The following is a 20,117-nucleotide window of genomic DNA, read 5'->3' as shown; positions in this document are numbered from 1 at the left end:
AGGGTGATCCGTAGATGGTTGTAAACTTGCCCCTCTTTGTTGCCCATGTACTTTTGATGAGCTTGCAAAGTTTTAAACCTCCTAAATTTTAGACAGAGCAGTTTTATTTCTTTCAAGCTACAGTGGAAATAATTTCCTTATCTATCATTTAGAATGGTTTAATACTTTCATTAATCCACACATCATAAAGCCGCAAGTGATTTTTATACATATTCCAATCACTCATTGTGCCTCCCAGCAAACAGAAAAGGGCTGGTTTTTGCTGATTCTGAAGTTAAACTTAAGGCCAGTATCTCCACAATCCAGGCTAGTTGTGAAGGTAATGATTTAAAGGCAGACAGAGCAGAAGCCATCCCTGCTCTGTCTTTAATAGACAGGTTGCTGGCCTTTGATAGCTATCAGGACTGCTGACCTGCTGGCAAGGAAGCATTGCCTTGCCACCTTTGATGGAAGCCATATCAGATGCAGGTTAGAGTAGCAGTGGGCTTGTTAGCCACAGGAACCAGGCACCCTCTTACCCACACCTGCATCCTTGGCTCTAGATGCTGTGTCATCACAAGCAAAACGTGACAAATCATTTCCAAAACTCATCGACAGAACTGAGGGGTGGCTGAGGACAAACAATCAAGACAGAACTGCCTTGAAAAGACTGTTGGTGGGGGCTTCAAGCAATTCAGTCCCAGCTGTAATCAGTGGTATAGAAAATAATCATGTTGCCAACTAACACTTCCTTTTATTAGGATGAGGGTTTTATTTTCTATCCAGTCATTTCATGAAAATCCACCTAAAAGACAGATTTTTGTCAAAGCCCTTTCTTGTCCTTAAAAAAAAAAACAAAACAACATATCTTTACCAGGTATCTACCGAGCCATCAATCTGATGATTTCAAGAGACGTTGAGTTGCTCAGCTTCTACTTTCTCTACCTTTTTTCATTTGTCAGACAGCAATTTTCCCATATTGTGGGCTTTGACAGCCCAAGAGCTGATCAATGATTTAATAGACAGAACCTTGTTATTAATGTCTCACGATGGTATCAGTTTAAGCCTAGATCTATAGAGCATCAGGGCTTAAGCACTTACCACAGCACAAGTTATCAAGCATCCCCAGTAATGTCAATAGGATTTTTGGCCAGCTCTCTTAATGCACCCAAGAGCTGGATCAACACTTCTCAAAAACATATGAAAATTCAATTTACCACCCTATGGGTGAGCTGTAGCTGCCATGAGAAGGGCACAGCTCCCATGAAAAGTGTAAAGGTGAAACTCAGAGTTGGACTTGTGCGTACCTGTTGACACACAGGACAAAAGAGAGCACAAAACCTGCAGGGAATGGCCCTCTCCCCAACAGCAGATCTTATTCCACACATCAGCCTCTGCCTCGGAACAGTCACACTTTCTTTTGCCACACATTGCAGATGAATATCCAGAAGTCTTGGCCTAAATTAAGACCTGACCTTGGCTGCCCTTTTTGTGATTGGTATCAAGTTGAAATTAGGCCCATAATTATGGGATGTTTTTCCTAAAATGAGGTATAACAGAGTCAATACTATTAATTTCAGCATATGAGTGTGGGGGAAGTGGCACAGGCAGCTCACTGCATTCTTCACCTGCAGACGGGATGCATTGTGTTTTGGCTGGGTCTCAGTGGGAATGAGAAAAGAGTGATGAGAAAAGGGGATGAGGGGCAAGGCTATTCCCCTTAAGGCCTCTGACAAACCCAAGCCATAACATCACACACACACTGAATTGGGAGACCAGGCTTTCTGGACCACTTCTCTGAACTTAGGTGCCCAAGATCTGACTGTCCTACTTAGCCTGAAAGTTCCCAAGGGCTGCACATTTCTCCACAGAGGTGCTCTGGCTTGGGCAATGTGGCACCTATTACCCTTCTAAGTACAACAAATTCTCCATTTCACAAGGTAAAATAAATTCTATTTAAATTCATTTAGCAGTTTAGGTGGGTATGGTCATCCCATCCGCCCTGCTCTTCTGCCACCATCTCCAAAGAATTAAGATGCAGAGACAGCAGCTTGTTCCCAAAAACATCAAGAAAAAGTCCAAAACTGAACCAGAGTCTAACTGGGGCTACATAGAACCTGTGATAAATGCTCATGAGTCATTTATGCTCAAGAACAAGCATCCTTTGGAACCACCAACCATCCCAAAGAACCCTGTGAAGGGGTCCAGCCTCTTGGCCCTTTTACGTGTCACATTTAGTTCAATAGTTTGGGTCCTCCATGATATTAGTTTGTGAGTATCTGATGTGACAGAGGATCTCCAGACAAGTGGAGAACCAGCTCCATTCTGCCTCACTTGCAGAGTTTCTATGGAATTGCAAACAAACGTAGAACGGGACCACATACTTTCAATGTGCAGTTGGAATGCTTCTCCATTTCTCTTCCAAGTAAGTTCAAACCATTTGTCAGTGGCAACCAATATTATTCCTTTTCCAAAAGGTCTACTCAGTATGTCAGCCACATTATTAGTAAGACAAATCCACCCACGCAGGTCATAAACACAATACTTTTGCCAAACATTCTTCCCCTTCAGATAAATTTCTCATTTGTTATTTCAGTTCACTACAACACTTTTTTTTTTCTTTTTTTAATATTGAACTAGAAAATGTCTTATTTGTTTTTCATGAATAAGAGAGGTGGTTTTTTAATACTCATCCCTGGTATGATAATTTGGAGAAGAGCACAGAGATGATAAATTGTTTCTTTCCTTAGAACTACTGGAGGGAATAACTATCATTACAAAATGTTGGGGAAAAATTAGCTTTTCTACCTCCCACACTAATATTTAGGAAACTTTGGTGAAAGTCATAAACACAGGAGGTAAATTTTTCCAATTTAGCTTTTGCTGAAACGCTGCAGGGATGAGAATGATCAGGCCACATCAGTTCTGTGAGGCAAGTTGCCAGTTTAGCACTTGCATATTGTTTGCTTTTCAAATGGTTTTCAAATGGTTCACTCCCAGTCCTGTCCCAAGTTTCTCATATGTCCCACCCCCACCTCCAGTGGCCCCACTCCACATGGCCCTGCTAATCACTAATGGGCCTTTAACCCTCAGACCCCTCAGTGTGGGGCAACCTCCTTGAGTTCTCATGAATTCAGAACAACAGGACCTCCTGGTACTGCAGTGCTCCACATACTCTGATTTATATTGGTTCACAAACAAAACAAAAATGAAAACAAAACCAAAAAAACTCACCCACAAACCACAGAGCAATTTGTAATGTGCTTGTTTCAGGTTTGAAGGTGTGTCAGGATCTCAAAGCACTATTTAGTGAACTGAAACCTGAGGTAGCTGTGAAAGTGAGGACCAATACTGAGACCAGAGTAATCATGCTAAACTCAAACTGCTTCTACACCATTGCTGAACATGGCAATGATCTTTCCACTTGATGCATCTCTTCCAGAACTATCTTGTGTCATACAAACTTAATCTGCCATCAACATGAACTGCTAGCTGGCAGGTAAGATTATCAGAGCATTTGGAAATAAAATGTTTTACCTGAAAGTCCACCAAAAGTCTTTATAATCCTTGCAGGATAACTACTCCATTTTAAAGTTGTTTTCTTTTTTTTTGTTATATTTAAGAGCTTTTATAATCCTGCACTGAAGTGAAGGTAAAACCTTTCAAAAGTCTTTGTCAAAACATTTCTCTTCAGATTGCAATTCCATCTGTTTTATTTTTCTCTCTCTTACTGCTTCCACACTTCCCCCAACATGCAGATCGCCTCCTGGATAAAAGGTTTACAAGCAATTTTTCAGCCTTGACAAATACAGCAGTTGGGTAGGGTTTTTTCCTATAAAATTAGACTTTGAGCAGAATGTTTCACACACCTTTCAAAATACAACAAATTATTTAGAAAAAAAGGCTTAGCAATTCATACTCTGATTCAGAAAATTTCTCCTTATTCTCAGGACCAAAACTACATGAGTAAAAGGTCACTTTCCAGATGTGTGTCTATAAATAAATATATAAAATACCCACAGAGGCATATATGAGCACACATATATCTGGGGTATTTCAGTACCCCAAAACAATACCTGTCCACTAAATTTCATGTGTAATTAATTTTTGATGTCAATATTGGTTTCTATAGGATTTGACAGATGCATCACAGCACTAATTATCACACTCCAAAGCGTGGCTGAACTTGGCAGCTTTCTTCCCTACCTGTCACCGAGCCAGGGACCTCTTTGTCCAGAGAGATGCTTCAGGCCAGTTCTCAGGTCTGGCTTGACCCGCATCTAACATGTTCTGGAGCAGTGGTTCACCCAATCTCTCCTGCTAGGCTGGGCAGACTCATTCCCCAAAAGGAAAAATTCTGAGAAAATTCTTTGCTGACTGCCACAGCAGTCTCTTCCTGAGAAACAGAAACCTGCAGGTAGAGTTCTTCTCTTTGAGCCTCCAAGGCAATGGAGAGGATAGAAAAGCCATTCCAGGAATGGTCCTTAAGAATCTATTTTAGGTGACTAAAAGAAAGAACTGCCTGGACAGATTTGCCCCATGGGTAAATACCTATTTCCCAAGCCTAAGAAAGGGACCTTCAGTCTTAGCCCAGAAAATCTATGAAAATAAATGAAAAGCACCCCCACTGGTGCCAGAGATCTTTGGTTTTCAGCTATTGCTTCTCTCTCCAGCAGTTTAACCTGACAGAACAACTTTGTCCTACCTGCCTTTGTCCTCTTTTGGTACACATTTCCCTTCAGTCGATGCATAACAGAAAATCCATGGGTAGCTCAACAGTTACTTTTGATCACTAAAGTTGGATGAGATGAATCACACCCACAGAGAGTAAACGATTTGTCAAGGAGGAAGGGCTGAGGCTCAGCAGGCACCTGCATCCAACTCTCGTCACTCTCAGTGCCTCACCTACTTCCCTGTGTCACCCACCATTTGGTTTATTGCCTCAAGCTGTGAGGGTTCACCCTGCCAGCACTGAGGCAGCACAGAGCACTCCCCACATCTGTTCCTTCCAGCAGCCACAGCAGGGCCATTTACCAGGCTCACCCACACTCCCTTTATTCCCACATTCCCCTCCCTTGGCTCTGCCAGCTATGTCCATCTCTGCACAAGACCAAGGCTTGACAACTGCTTTTCACTTAGTAATTGTGATAGGTTTTACCCCAATCTTACATTTGAAACTAATGAAGGTTCAAATCTATTTAGAATGGGAAACAGAATCTATAATAACTCTCATTTGGCTCGAGCACTTGGAAACGTGTAACTACTTAATGTATATTTAGACATAGTTTATAGCATCAAGGTATGTCCTTTTAACATGATAAAGTTGCAATCCAGCAGTAGTGTTCAGATTAGAAATTGGCAAAAGAGAAGGAGAGATTGATTTAAAAGGGTTTATCATTGAACCATAACCTCACCACATGGCTTTTGCTTCTGTGCTGTCCTTTTAAGTAGCTTTTGCTCATGCATCACTTCTGCTCCAATGTATCTTCTCTTAAATGACAGGGGTGTACAATCCATATTGAAACTGCCAAAAGACTGCACAAAATATGTAATTTTGGACTGGGGATTAGCCACAGTTCTATTTATGGTCTGTCCACAGGCACAGGAAATACTGAGTAGTGTTAATAAGAGTGGTAGACTTTGTGGAAGACTGGAAGGAGAGAGCATCATAGGAAAGCTGAAAAACACTCCTGAAGACTTTAAAGTAAAGGTTGTAAGGACAAGGTTTTCACACAATAAACTAGAAAAACTGCATAAAAAGAAACTGATTTTAAGAAGTTAAACACACGGCATTGATTTTAAGGTTCTTTAATTTTTATAATAAAATAAGCTGAACAATCCTTTCTGCTTTTTTGGAAATCTTAGTGAAGACCTTGAAGAATTTTCGGCATCTTCTGAATTGTTAACAATATATATCAGTACAATCTGGTGGTCAAGAACTCAACTTCATTTGATGCAAACGATGGAAAAGCAGAAAGAAAATTCCCAAATGGTCTGGTCATGGAAAGAGAAGGAGCCTTATACCATCTGAGTCTAAAGAAAGAAAGAAACAGATAAAACAACACCTTGTATCAAGAAAGAATTAGAAGGAAACCATGCAAGCGGTAGAGAGGGGAATAATCACTTTCAAAACAAGGAAAATGGTATCTCCAATAAAGCCAGATTAGCATCTGATATGTTGAGTTTTACATAGTGTGACTGAATTACTTGATAATATAGCAATTACACACTTCCAGTTAAAAACAAATCAGCAATTACAAGTCTGCTGTAATTAAATCCCCACAATAGACTTGGTGTGAAAAGGAGGAAAATTAATCAAAAGATAAAAGAAGTGGCATAATTCAATACAGAAAAGAATCAACAGTAGAAAAATCAATCAGGAAAAGGACAAAATCATGATTTTCATAAATTACACTGTGACCTTTCAGAGAACTGCAAGATAAAAGAGACAGAAAGTGATGTCATTGTCACTTAGGCAAAATGATTTCTAACATCATTTCAAAGAGCTACACAGTCTCTTTATGACAGTTAAACTAAAGAACACTCAAAAGTCATGTACATCTGAAAGACTGATTTCTCCTTGAGCCAGAATTGGTTCCAAAGGCACAAAGATTGTGTACAACAGTTTGGAAGAGGGGTATCTGAGATTCTCATGGTCTGTATTAATAGGCTCTTTTCTGTGAATTCCACTTATTACCTTTCTGAAATTATCCAGGTTTCCTCTATTCTTGCATTCCAAAAAAACCTGGAGAGGCATAGATGACCTACTACGGTTCATACCTTATGAGTCTATTTGCCTCTGTGTCATTTCTGGTACATGATATTTCAAAGGCAATCCACCAAGCCTGTTAAATACAACATCACCACAATGGATCAGGGAGAGAATCTGAAGGACAAAAGTGAGAAAACTCATAGGTTGAGATAAAGATGGTTGAATAGGCAAAGCAAAGCAAAGTAAGGAATTCAATCCCTATTTCCCACCAGCAGGCCACCCCAGGACAGCAGGGCTCCATGGCACATCATGGTTACTTGGGAAGACAAACTTCTGCCCACCTTTGTCTTTTTCCCACTTCTTTATATACTGAGCATGATGTCACATGGTGTAGGACATCCCTTTAGTGACTTGGGGGTCAGCTGTCCCAGCTGTCTCCTCCCAGCTACTTGTGCACCCACAGCCTCCTCGCTGGTGGGGATGTGAGAAGCAGAAAAGGCTGGGATGCTCATGCAAGCCCTGCTCAGCAATAACGAAAACATCCCTTTGTTATCAACACTCTTTAGGTCACAGTCCAAAACATTGCACCGTGCAAGCTACTGTAGAGAAAATTGAATTTACCCCAGCCAAAAGCAGTGAATAACTGCACTTTCTGAATGAAGTAAACTGCAAGGAAAAAAAAGGTAATATTTCTTTGCAGTTTATTCTGATGAAATGGCTGAACACACCACACTGACCGTAGCTGCTCCCAGTACACCAGGCAAAGATAGGGCAGGCTGCAAAGTTCCACCATTGCACTCCACCTGTCACTGCAGTTGTGCAGGCTTTGGAGTCACCTCCTCCAGAGGCAAAGGGTAATTCAGTCTCCACGTCCAATTCCCAGCCTCTGGCTGAGCATATCTATAGAGATTACCATCAGCTGTAAGGTCAGGTTTCAAGATGTGGTGATTAAGAATAGGAGTCATACCTGAGACGTCACCCAGGAGCTATCAGAGGGTAAAGACTGCGTGGAGTCTCTCAAGTTATTCCCAGCCCAAGGCAGGCTCAATACCAGTCACCTCCAGCTGAAGGGTGCCACTGTTCATTACAAACCTCGAGAGCCAATCTGTCCATCAGGCAGGGAAAATATTGAACAGGAGAGAAAGAGAAAGATTAACTCTTCATCAGAGTCAGTACAGGAGAAGAGGAGTAGCTGTCAACAAAGCTCCTGGGGAGCAAAACAACTTAATGGAACAACTCCCCATGCCAAGTAGGAAACTGGGCCTTGCAGCTGACACAGGATTCAGTTGCATCAAACATGAAAAATACTCTTAGTGCTTGCATTGAAGTGAATAATTATGTAGCTGCTCTTTTGAGGGACACGAGGGATCTGCAGGCTGCACGTCTGACTAGAGTTGTATCCTCACTTGGTGCCAGAACCATTATTTTTGTGTTGCAGGCTGTAATTCCTCTTGATTATACAGAGCTAAACCCCAGCTTCTTTCCAATCAGCTTGAAAACAAACTGATGGTTTTTTGATTGTGCTAAGGATATATTTTGGCACATTTTGTGCAGAAATCTTCGGCTGGAAATACGGAACAAATCTAACTTTTTACAACATATGGAATAGAATACTATTATATACTACTAATAGGAAAAAAAATCATGTTTATTCCAGTGGTAGAAGATTTTTGTACCAAGCCTGTGCTGCTGAATATACACTTGCTTTGATCTTTTTCTTTTGCCACAAACATTAACAATATTGTAAAAAAAAAAAAAAGGAAACATTAATAATTCATCAGAGATGAGCTGAATATTTTTCCCCTCTTTTGTGTATAAGCAGCTTGGCAACAAAGATAACTTCAGGATCAATCTTACCCTTATTTTCTATTATGTACTTCCTGTTGTTTCCAAACAAGATTAATTTTGTTTTATGCAAGTCACCAAGTAGTCTTCACAGAAATAGGATTGATTTTTGAATTTCTTTTCTCTCTCTCTCTGTCCTTCTCTCCCTCACTTTTTATTTTATTTTATCTGTATTAATAAAACCACTGTGACTAGTAAAGTTAAATTTAGAATTATTTTCCACCTGGAGAGGTTTAGAAACTTTTCCCCTCCTCTTTTCACAATGGAATTATTTCTCACTCAAAACAGAAAGTAGATCTTTTATGCAACAGTTTTGTAAAACATATTCTGGAAGGACCTAAAGAAGGAAAAGCATCATACTACTGGCATAAATCATCTCAACAAAATAGACAGTAATGGATATTCTTGAGCAAATTCACTTCTGTTTTATTCATTTATGGACTTAATTCAAAATGAACAAGACATCATGAGCAATTTCTATACATTTTGCAGTGGGTTTTTTGTTTGTTTGGGTTTTTTTAGAGAATGTTAAAGATTTTTCTCCTTTTACATTAAAAGCATCTTGACAAGGTGGAAAAAATGTTATTGATGTAGAGAATGGGAATTTTTATTTACCTGTGATAGCACCCAATGTGAAACTGAGCAGGGGGAGAAAGTTGGGATTTTGTTTGGTTTGAGAATTTTTTAAATTTTTTTGATGTTCACCATGTTTTCTTGCTTCACTCATGGCTGACTGCAAAACTAAGATGAGATCTTTCACTTACTGGTGATCTTCCTAAATTTAAACTTGCATGGATTTTCACATTTTCAATTTCAGTTTCTCTATTATTTTAGTTTCCAGGCTTTATTCCTGAGTTTATTGCTGCTCCACTGAACACAGCACTGTCTGGAGCGTATTAATATGATGGAAAAATACTTTTCATTTAAATAGCCATCATTTGAATACTATCCCTAAGATATGGTAATTTAAGACTAGCTCAGAAACATTTACAGGGAGAAGGTAGAACTGGTTTAAACTGTTCTAGCAAAATTACAGCCAGTACTGTATTTATCTGAAGACACATCATTATCTCTCTGGCACATAACAAGAGTGTGTTATAACCATGGGCAAAAAGCATTAGAGGAAAGGGATATACTCACAACAATTAAGACATTGCAGTCAAGGTAGCTGATGATTTGGTGGGAGCACCTCCAAAATCACGGATATTGACCCACAGGTCACTGATTTTCCAGTGAGACTACTCTTAGTCCAAAATTCCAGATGAAGTATTGACAAAATAATTTCTTATTCTTTCATTTTCATTTCTTCCTCCCACCCTGGAGCTGTAGGTCAAGAGTCATCCTGTATCCAAAGGCATTTTAAGCATCAAAAGGAAGAGGTCTTTGACCTGGACTTAGTATAGTTGTTTTAGGAGCAAGCAGGAAGACATCTGACCTGAAATTTAATGCTGAGCAGAATCACCATGACAGAAGAGTTTCCCTGGACAGAATGCCTACTCAGCAGGAGGGGCTGTCAGGAAAAGGTTCATTTTGTTGAAGCTTTTGGTGAAAACAAAAAATCAAAATGCTATTGAAGCATTTAATTCTGAGGCAGTCAAAATATTTTGGATTAGTAAGACAAATTGCTTCTTTTCAAATACAATATAATAAAGGCAAATTACATTTCCCATCAGGTAAAAAAAAAAAAAAAACCAGCACTTGGAGGAATGCTCCCATCTCACGAAAAAAAAAAAAATTTCTGCTTCCCTTCAGTGCAGAAAGGAGCCACACCTTCAGCTCTCTGGTTGCCCTACTAAGTGGACTCTTCTCATTTGTTTGGCTGTAATGTAACAACAATTAATCTGGAAATCTGATATGGCAAAGTTCTGGTGGTCTGGAAAATGAAGGAGTCCAGGTTTTACTGCAGCAACTGCAGATAGTTTCTGATTCCACCCAATTCAGAAATACTGGCTAAAGACTTCTCCATTGTTTAGGGTTTTTTATAAGTCCCCAGAAGTGTAGGGAAATAGAGAGAAAGGACAGAAGAGATTTACTGCTGTTCTGAACAAGCATGCACAGCTCACATCTTCAGGCGATTGAAAGACAATGGGGAAGTAAACCTCTCCATAAATGTATATGCAGCCAGCACTATCTACATAAGGGCTTTGATTCATATCCAGACATCAGGATTTTATCTTCTCTTTGCTAAAAGGACAGGACAGATACTGCAATGAGCTCATTTATAAGGAATCATTACTCCCAGGAAGTACAGTCTAGGAAGTATTACTGCTAACACATTGAAAAGCACTGGAAAAAATTACAAATGTTGAAATTATTCTATTGTCAACTTCAGAATTCAATGCAAAGCCATCTTAAGAGTGTCAAGAGTAGAAATGCGTGCTGAGTGTAGCTCTGACATCGGTTTCTGTTTATTTTGGTTTTACAGACAAAGTATTCTCTTTGTTAATGGGGGAAATAACCTATTTTTTACTTCAGTCAAGGAAATTTCTTTTTATTTCCAAAAAAGAAGAGGCTCTGGAAAGAGAATCACATAATCAGGCATGGCTGTCAGCAGCATATGGCTTTGAGCAGGAAAAGGGAGGTTATTTCTGAACTTGTGAGGATGGGAGAATGTCTTTTATCAAGATAAAATTCAAAACTTGTTTTGAAAACTTTACAATATTTCATCTGGGTTCAAACAAAAGCTGCTGACGATGGACACAAAGAATTTACATTTTCAGAGCTAGGTGTGGGAGCTGCGAAACGAGCAACAGAGCTGTTGATTCTGAGTTATTCAACATAACCCCTTCCTCTCCAAAGACTTGCATAAGTGTCCTTCCTAGTTACAGCATGCTTCAGAAAAGACCCTTCCTTTCTCTGCATATTTTTCATTCATTTTTGGACAAACACTGTTATTTAGAGCTTTTGTGACAGAAATAGGGAGGAGAGAGCCAAGCTGCTCGCTAGGAATGGGTGATATTCCTTTGTGATGCTGTTGGGTGCTCCTATGTTTCTCAAATCCAGTGGTTGGTCTGATATTTTAAGCAAGCTTTTAAGATCTTTATTCCAGTTAAGAGATGAGCCTTAAAAATTCAAATAGTTCAGAGAAGTGTTCAAAATGCTGTTTACCTATCCAAGCAAATCCCATATTCCAGATATTCAGATCATATCCAGAGAAATTATTACCAGACCCTGGAATATCCTTCTTAAGAAAATGATCTAGCATTTTCTTCTAATGAACTCCGTGAATGTTTTATACCAGGCATAGAAAGCAAAACACAAATAGTCACCTGAGACAGGTCCACTGGTGTGAATCTAGTATCTAAATAACACAGCAGAAAAGTGTACTGGATAAAAAATGTTTTGAATATTTCAGAAACACTTGTAAAGCTGCTCAGGAGGTGAAGATTTATAAGCACACTGACTGCAAGTGAACTTTTCTGCAGATAAATGATGAGCTCACCTGCTCCACAGGCTTTCAGCATTTGCATTAGGATACAGGAGCAGACTATTAAATTTGCAGCTGTAGTCACTCCTGGCAATGATCCTCTGACAAATCTTAGAGAACTCATAGAAATGCTTCATTAACTTATAGTGAAAGATACCAAAGTGAAGTTTTGGGCAATGTAGTGGTTAAAAACATCAGTGAATACAGCCCTCACCCGTGTGCCTCAGTCTACCAACACCACATTCTTCCAAGGACACTCGTGGCCAAGCTCCCAGAGGTTTTGAGCATAGGACCAAAAAAACTGCACTATTTTTTCCCCTCAAGCACAAACACATGTGACCAATGCTCTTATTTTATACTCTTTTCCAGCATATGAGGCTGGCTCATTTGCTGCAGTCTGCTGCAGAAGGCAGCTGTCTATTAACCCACAGCCAGAGCTGGTACACCACGGAGAACACACGAGTTATTGGAACAGACTGCAAAACCCAGCCCAGTGAGCACTGTGATCTTCCTTTACACCAAAAAAAAAAAAAAAGAAAAAATGGGGCATTCCTGTGATAAAACATCTTAGATGTGGAGTCAGACCACAAATGAACTTGCATGCATCATGGCATTATTATAACAGGGAAGAAGATCACATCAGCCTTCTAGTCTGGCTGCCTTTGGTGAAAGTGCTTCAGTGGGAACAAATTTAAACATTGAGCATGTCCCCAGATTGTTGAGCACCTTTGGGAATAATTTTATTCCCTTTCTCTCCATTTTTTTTCTCCCTCATTCTGGTGCTGCAGAGGGTGATTCTGGCTCCCACCAAACAATTTCACCTGACATTTGCTTGCAGATTATACCCTGCCATGGCCCTGTCAGATATTTTGAATTGAAACACATTTGATTTATTCTTTTCCTAAGAGCATTAAAACAAAAATAGGGGTCAAAGTTAAGGCCTTCTAACCAGGTTTTGAGAAGTGTTTTAGTGGGTGTGAGGGTTTGCTTTTTGTTCTTAAGGAAAACCAAGGTTTCCATTGTAGCTCTTTTTTTGGGCAGTACTCAGAATTCAAATCCCCTGAGCCTTCCCCTCCAGCTCAGGGGAGCTAAGGACTCACACATCTCTTTCTAGTTTTACCAGTGTGACATTTGCACTCTCATTTATAAAAACACATCTCCTACATTTCATTTGTGTTACCTGAGGGTTTTTTCCTGTGTTTATTGTCATTATTTAGATTACTAGAGAGAAAATAAAGCAACAAAAATCAAAGAAGGAAAATGAAATAAACCAAATCTTTCACCTTTCACAGTACTCCTGCACTTGACAATAATTATCATCAAGTAACAAAGTAAAACAAATATTTCCTTTAAAGAGTTGCCACTAGCCAGTAGAAAACTTCCAATAAAGAGTAGATACATATTCCAATCCAACCCAGATTGTATGGCAGAGCCAAATTTTACATTTTCCCTCCATCGATTTTTATTTCAGTTACCATTAGCATGAAAATAATGGCTCTGTTTCTTGGGGAGCTAAAAATGCCTCCTAGAAACTCTTGAGAAACATACCATTTAAAGGCAATTTCCCTGATATGGCATATAGATATTTCCCCCTTTTCTTTTTAAATGTTTTATAAATGGAGAGATTTTATTGAAAGAGGAGCTCTGTTCTCCAGGAGCTCTCTGAATCCTGCTGTTTATGTTTAACCTGGAGTCATGATAATCCCCTTCATTTTTCTTTAATTTGTCATCTCATCTTTTCTATTTTAATAAAATCAAAGTAATACACAGCATGCTCCGTGGTAGCATCTGACTTAATGCAATAAGCAATTATAAACCTTGCAGTGGCTTGCAGCTAAACTTTTACATATTCAGTTAGCAGCAGCCCCAGCTTGGCGTGCAAGGCTTCGAGCTCAGGCTGAGGCAGCGGCTGGCAGAGCTGCACGCACCAAAATGCTCCTTCTAATCATGTGTGTCACGGGCCCCTGCTGCTATTAGCCTAGCAAAGGTGGCTGCTGAGCCAGGCACCACAGCAAAAATGAGACCAGTGAGAGCAAGGAGTTGCCAAGACACTGAATAATTTTCCCCAGCAGAAGGATGAGGTTTGCTTTGCCTGTGAAGGAGTGTCACATGATCAGATGATTAAGTCCACTCTAAGTTCATGTTTCTACCCCCATACTCACATATAAGGTGTTTTCAGACTCTCTTCTCACAGCGGTCAGGTATGACCAACACCCAGGCATCCCCTCCCAACACTGCCCTGTCTCCTTACACAACCCCAGCCGCATCACTTACTTCCAATTCTGCAGTGAGATCCTTGTGCAGAAACAGCCACTAAGGAGCTCTTTTAGTAACTTGTCCGAGCTTTCTGTGCCAAAATCTGGGGAATAGCAATAACAACACAAATACAGAAAGCTACCCCAAGTCATACATACTGTGTCTGAGGTACTTTGCCTGCGACAGTGTAGTAAGAACATTGTTACCAGGCTCACAATACAAAGCAGCTATCCTTTTTGCTACAGTAGCCAGAGGAGGAAAAGAAATACATTACACAGTGAAGGGTGTTTGTATGGCCAGAAAGCCTATAAATAGGAGAAAAGTGGAATCAGCTTATTTTCTTGGGTAGGTTGAGCTAAGCATGGAGGCACATTTTAGAGCACCCAGAAAGTCTGGGTGGGAAGCTCAGGGTATTTCTGTTAGGGGCTGTCTAGACTGTGAGAAATTCCTGTGATTTCACAATGAAAATTTTACTTACAGAAACTCCCTCTGTTGCTTTATTTGTGTGAGGTTCAAATATGGAAGCCTTTTTCTTTCTTTAGTGCTTGGTTCTTTCCAGAAAATGTATGCTGAGATTAGGTTCTCAAACGCTCTGAGCACAAGTTATTCAGACAATACTTTAGTTCTGGGTTGCTGGCAGTCTTTGAAGGGAGACTTGTGCCTGTCAGAGCTTAGATTTTGGTTCAGTTGCTGGGTCTTTTTAATCACTGCAGTTTCTATGCTATCCAACAGGCATTCTTCCAGTCTAGATGAAAATGCAAATGATACAAAGCAGCTTCTCACTACAGGCTTTAAAGCTGAAGAGAAGAAAACATGTATCAAAAATATCACTGGAATCTCAGTAGCTTGCGGTATGTAAGTATTAAATTGGACCAAATGTCTGAAGTTAATCAGAATGCTTGCTGCAATGCTGGGTAGTTATGCCCTGATGTCCCCATGACCATTGTACTGCACCTCTCATTTTAATTACTTTTTTGACAATGAGGGCTATGCAATGCTGATCTTCAAGCGCCGAGTTATGTGGTATTTAGATATCAGAGAAAGAAAACCCTCTCTGTTAACACACAGAAAATGGACTTTTACGAACAGAAAGCTATTTAGCAGTAAAAAAAGCAAAATAAAACAGCTCCACAAACACTGCCCTTCCCCTGTGTTTTCTCCTGCGAACAATAAAAAATGGCAGGTTTTGTGTTTTATATGGGGAGGGGGGAGGCAATAAATGTTGTGCTGTTATCAGAGTGAAAGACTGAATACTGGTGGAAAATGCTGACATTTTACCCCACAATAATGAATAAATACAACATTGTAACATTTATAAAACACTCATAACAATGAACCAAAGGGTACTTCTGTTTAGTGTGACTTGTATTAGAACACTAAAAGTGATAGTGTTTATTTAGAGCAGAGATGGTTGAGAAATTGGAATCAGAAGTAGGAACATTTCTGCAGTGGTGGCAAAGCTCAGACAAACCCTCTCTCCACCATGGCTAAAGTTCCTCTGCCCAAAGAAATTCTCCTCAGGGACCCTGGTCATCAGTTCCTATTGAGCTGGCTATTGTGTAATGGTTATTTTCATGCTCTACCTGTGTGAAATTAGTCTGTTAGTGCTCATCCTCAGCTCAGCTGACACTTGGGCAGCTCAGCACAACCTATTCAGTGGCTGAATAGAGAATGATATCTCACTCTTTCCAAAGAGCTTGCTGCCCCATGTTATGGGAAAAATGTTTTCTCTTTCATATTCTGTCTCCCTCTGCTGATGCTCTTAAATGAAAGACTTGCTCACAGAAAGGCAGAAGTTACTAACTAGTAGAAACAAGTATTTCTCAGAAATTACAAACTAGTAGAAACAAATATACATCAAAATGGCAGCAAGTTCTGGGCATCATTTAACCAAGGAGAGAACATGATAATCCCTGGTTAGAAAAAATAGGTATGTGGTTAAATTACTTGCAAATGGGCTGTGAAGCATATAAAATTAGTGCAGTTGTATTGGCAAAACATTTACAAAATTTGCCTAGAGTGAGGGTCTGGTGAGTGCTGACAAGGAGAACAGTTGCTGCCTCGATAGGCCTGGAGGCCAGAAAGAGGGTGAGATGAAAGAATGCAGCTGTATCTGGCTCTCTGAAATAAATTAGGAGAAGGGGAAGCAAGGCATTATATGAGCTCTTGCCCATGTGACCCTTATTTCAGTGGAAATTAAATATGCAATGGATCTTTTATGCATGAAGAGAAAAAATGTTGAAAATTCCTTTTTGGAAATCCACAGTCTGCTTTGGGTAACCTCACATCTAGGAAGAAATGAGATTGAAAGCACCAAAGGGAGGGCCACCAGACTGACTTCAGACTGAAAAAATGCTCCAATTTTCTCGGTTTTGAAAATGTATAGAAAGTCAGAAGAGAGGAACACTCACTCAGATAATACAGATCAGACTGTCTTTTTCCTTTTCCCCACCTGTTTTTCAACTCTAAATTTCCTTCCCATCTGAGCTGCCTCTCCTTTTCTTTCTCACACTTTGCCCAAGGCTGTCAATATCTGAGCATCTCCTCTCCATGTCTTTCCCTTGATTCTCTCCCTATCTCAGCACATGGGGAACACAGAAAACCAAACAGAAACACCAATTCCTTCACTTACAGCAAAAATCACTTGTACAAAATACCCCTGAGGCCTCAGATCACAAAAGGATAAAATATACATATTGTATGTAGCAAAAACAAGGAAAGATTTGAGTGTTTGGGGCTTCCAGGTGAAGAACAACAGTTGTTCATAAATTCACTGGTTGAAGTTCTTGTATGTTGTTGATTTTTCTGCATATTTCTCTGTTGCCTCATGGTTGGGTGTTCAGACCTTTTTTGGAAACAAGCAGAATCTCATCACAAGCAGCAGTTAAGATGGCTCTTCAGGCAAGAGTTTCCTGGTTTCCCTTCCCTTCCTAAATTATATCAGGGGAAATCCCTTCTTTTCTTGGATGTAAACTCAGCAGGATAAAGATCAGTATCATATTCACCACAGGTTTGAAACAAATCTAGACTGCATAAACCAAAAGAAAAGAAAATCAAAGTACTAATGCAGATAACAGTGATATGATGAAACAAGAGCTCATTCCTCCATGAAGTTTTAGTCCAGGACAACAACTTGGACAGGAAGTGTCTGTGAGCCACCAACACTTGAAATTTTACAGGCTGAGATAAAATAATTCCTTTGTGATGCAAATACTTCTCAGAGAGATAGTGCAGCTGATATATTGATGCCAGTAGGGGAAATTAATCAGACAAGTCATTGAGACTTGAGAGTTGCATCCTGTGTTTCTATCTTGACTAATCAGAACAGTGCAGTTTAAGCCTGTGAATAATATCACACACTGGCTCTTAACGTAAGCATCTTAAATGTATAGTTCACTACAATAAAAAAAACCGGTCAAAAATCACTGGAAGGGTCTTTTCTTCTCTTACATATCAGTAAGAAAATTTTTTTGGATTAATTCTATGGTCTGTATTGCTGCTGGGATACAGGAAGGCTTCATCAAACCTAAAACTGTTTAGTATCAGTTCTATACCTCAAATAATAGAAAGCAGCAATGTAGACTTTCTTTTCTTAACAGTTTCTGACCTTCTGACTGCAATTCCCACTCTGAGTGACTGCAGTTCAGGAAAATCATGTATTCTGAAGAGTCTGGTGGCAGCAGAGAATCTCATCAATTTTAATCCCAGAAAGGTTCATGGGGCTTGAGCTAGACAACAAAACATTGCACAACATGGCTGAGCAGAACAGATTTGCTCCCTCCTGACACCAGTAACAGAGATCAGCACCCCCTGCTCCACGTGGCCTTTGCCTCTGGATTCTGGAAGAGGAGTAGGAGAACAATTTGGCTGAATGCAGAGATGCCCTGTGTAAAGATAGGTACCAGACATGAAACACCAAGTGGCAGCTCCCAGGATGGAAGGAACAGAGGTCTTCTCATTTTAAATGAATGTGAAGCACTAGAAAAGCTGGACTTCTGAATCTAATCCATCTCAGGGGAAAGATGAGTAAGGCAGGGACTGAATGTGTTTTTTTTCTTTTTATCCATGTGGTTTTGCTGCAGGAACCATGATGAAATGCAAACTTAGTTCTTACCCAACTCCCCAGCATTTTGAGACAAAACAGGGTCCAGCCACCTGCCCTCCCCAAACGAAATGGAGTTGTGGGAATGAATTGCCACAAATAATAAACCAAAGGTTTGTTCCAGTCCTGAGAACTCAGATCCTTCTTGCTTGCAAGCTTTCTCCTGGGGCCTGAGCAGACCCAATGAGGACCTGAACAAATGTAAAGGAGTCTCTGTTAGAACAGCCTCTTGAATTCTTGTTAATAGTATGATAACATTTCACATTTTTTTCCATATCCAAAAATATGTTAGTTCATTTAATAAAGCACTATATTTAAGTAGAAAGGCCAAATGCTTCCACAAGGAAGACAGAATAATGAGCAATACCTAATTCCACAGTAAAACTCTACATCTCACTAAGTATATCACATTCATACTTCTCCAAAGCTTGTTGAAAACATATGACTGCATAGGGAAAGCAGATTTTATTTTGCTGCTCTGACCCACAGAATTGAACACTGTTTACAACAAAAGCAGATGTTGCTGGCCTTTTTGGGTAGAATGCAGCATGTTGGTCCAGGCATGCTGATGCTCAGCACGGCATGAACAATAGTGAGGTGCCTGGGTGCACATTCCTGCTTCCTCAAAAATTCCTGCGCAGGCTAAAGAGTCGTCTTACTGTGCTAGTGTCTACTTAAAGCAAGGCTGTTTACTCCAGGTTCTTGCTGCAGAGCAGAGAAGCACCTGCACAAGTGCAGCAGCTCTCTGTTTACAGGTCTCCCTGTTTGCACATCACTGGAGACATCAGCATTGTCCTGAGCTGGCAGTTCTTTAAAAGACTGTGGAAGCAGCTGTAGATAGAGGTATTGATTGAGACACCGAGTCCTCATCCATACCTTACTTGTAAATAGGGAAAAAAGCATTGCTAAATCTGTAGTCTTATCATAGCTGGAAACAACTAAGGGCCAGTGGCTGTGTGGAGAATTATTAAGCTGTGAGTAGCAATACGACCAAGCAGGAGGAAGCCATAGATAACTGAATGGGTAATAGCCCTTCAGCAGACTGTAGGGAGCATAGTAAAGTTGAGATATTTGCTCCTACACTAACAGAAATCTGGATCTGATTTACCTTGTGAGCCACAGGTCGGTTTTCTTTACCCAGATCACACTAGGTGGGTATAATTCAGCATACCTGCAGCCTTCCTTTGAATAGCATGGTGTGAATATAACCAGCAGAACATATTTTTGATGAAGAAACAGTCTTCCTACCCATCTTTAGAGAAGGGTCTCACCTCTACCGATGAGGTTGTATACGCATTACAAACATGTTCATGTCAAAGATCAGGGGCTGAAAATTTGTCCTGTGTTCTCTACCCCAATATTCTACTGACGAAAGTCTAGAAAGTATTTTTAAAATTATAACCCTCCTTTTTAGCTCCTAAAGATATAGTCCTTCTTCCACAAGAAATCTCCTTTGGACAGGAGTTCAGTGCTAGACGTAATACATCAGATGAGAAGCTCGATGTGTATCAGCAGCAGACCTAAGAGGCTGAGATTGTGGAGCCATCAGGAAGGAACATAATGTGAAATTGCTTGTACATGCTGTTCTTCTGCTTGCTGGAAAAGCTCTGTTCTTGTGACACTTCAGGGAATTAAGCTGATGAGTGTGCTATGCAACCAGGACTGATGCTGCTTACAACAGCCTTTCTGAACCTTTTTTTTCCTTTTTTTTCCTTTTTTTTTCTCCCATACTGGTGACCTCTTATCCAAAGTTCAAGCTCTTGTTGTCTCTTTAAATGGAATGTGAAAACATAAAT

The 20,117-nt window shown here is 40.0% G+C and overlaps 1 long non-coding RNA gene across 4 annotated transcripts; it reads right to left on the bottom strand.

Moving 5' to 3' along the window:
• Positions 1-5,777: 5,777 nt before the first annotated feature.
• LOC125329521 lies at positions 5,778-10,158 on the bottom strand. Of its 4 annotated transcripts, none has more exons than XR_007205191.1 (5): positions 9,677-10,158; positions 7,659-7,796; positions 7,033-7,210; positions 6,760-6,865; positions 5,778-6,012 (listed from the first exon to the last, which is right to left on the bottom strand). It is a non-coding gene; the product is annotated as an uncharacterized LOC125329521 (long non-coding RNA). The 4 variants fall into 4 exon arrangements; XR_007205190.1 differs by having other exon boundaries at positions 6,760-7,210; positions 9,677-9,878; positions 9,972-10,158; XR_007205189.1 differs by having other exon boundaries at positions 6,760-7,210.
• Positions 10,159-20,117: the final 9,959 nt, after the last annotated feature.

Source organism: Corvus hawaiiensis, chromosome 8 (assembly GCF_020740725.1).
Source record: "Corvus hawaiiensis isolate bCorHaw1 chromosome 8, bCorHaw1.pri.cur, whole genome shotgun sequence".
In the NCBI taxonomy this organism is placed as follows: domain Eukaryota; kingdom Metazoa; phylum Chordata; class Aves; order Passeriformes; family Corvidae; genus Corvus; species Corvus hawaiiensis.
This window is presented reverse-complemented; position numbering and strand designations above follow the sequence as displayed.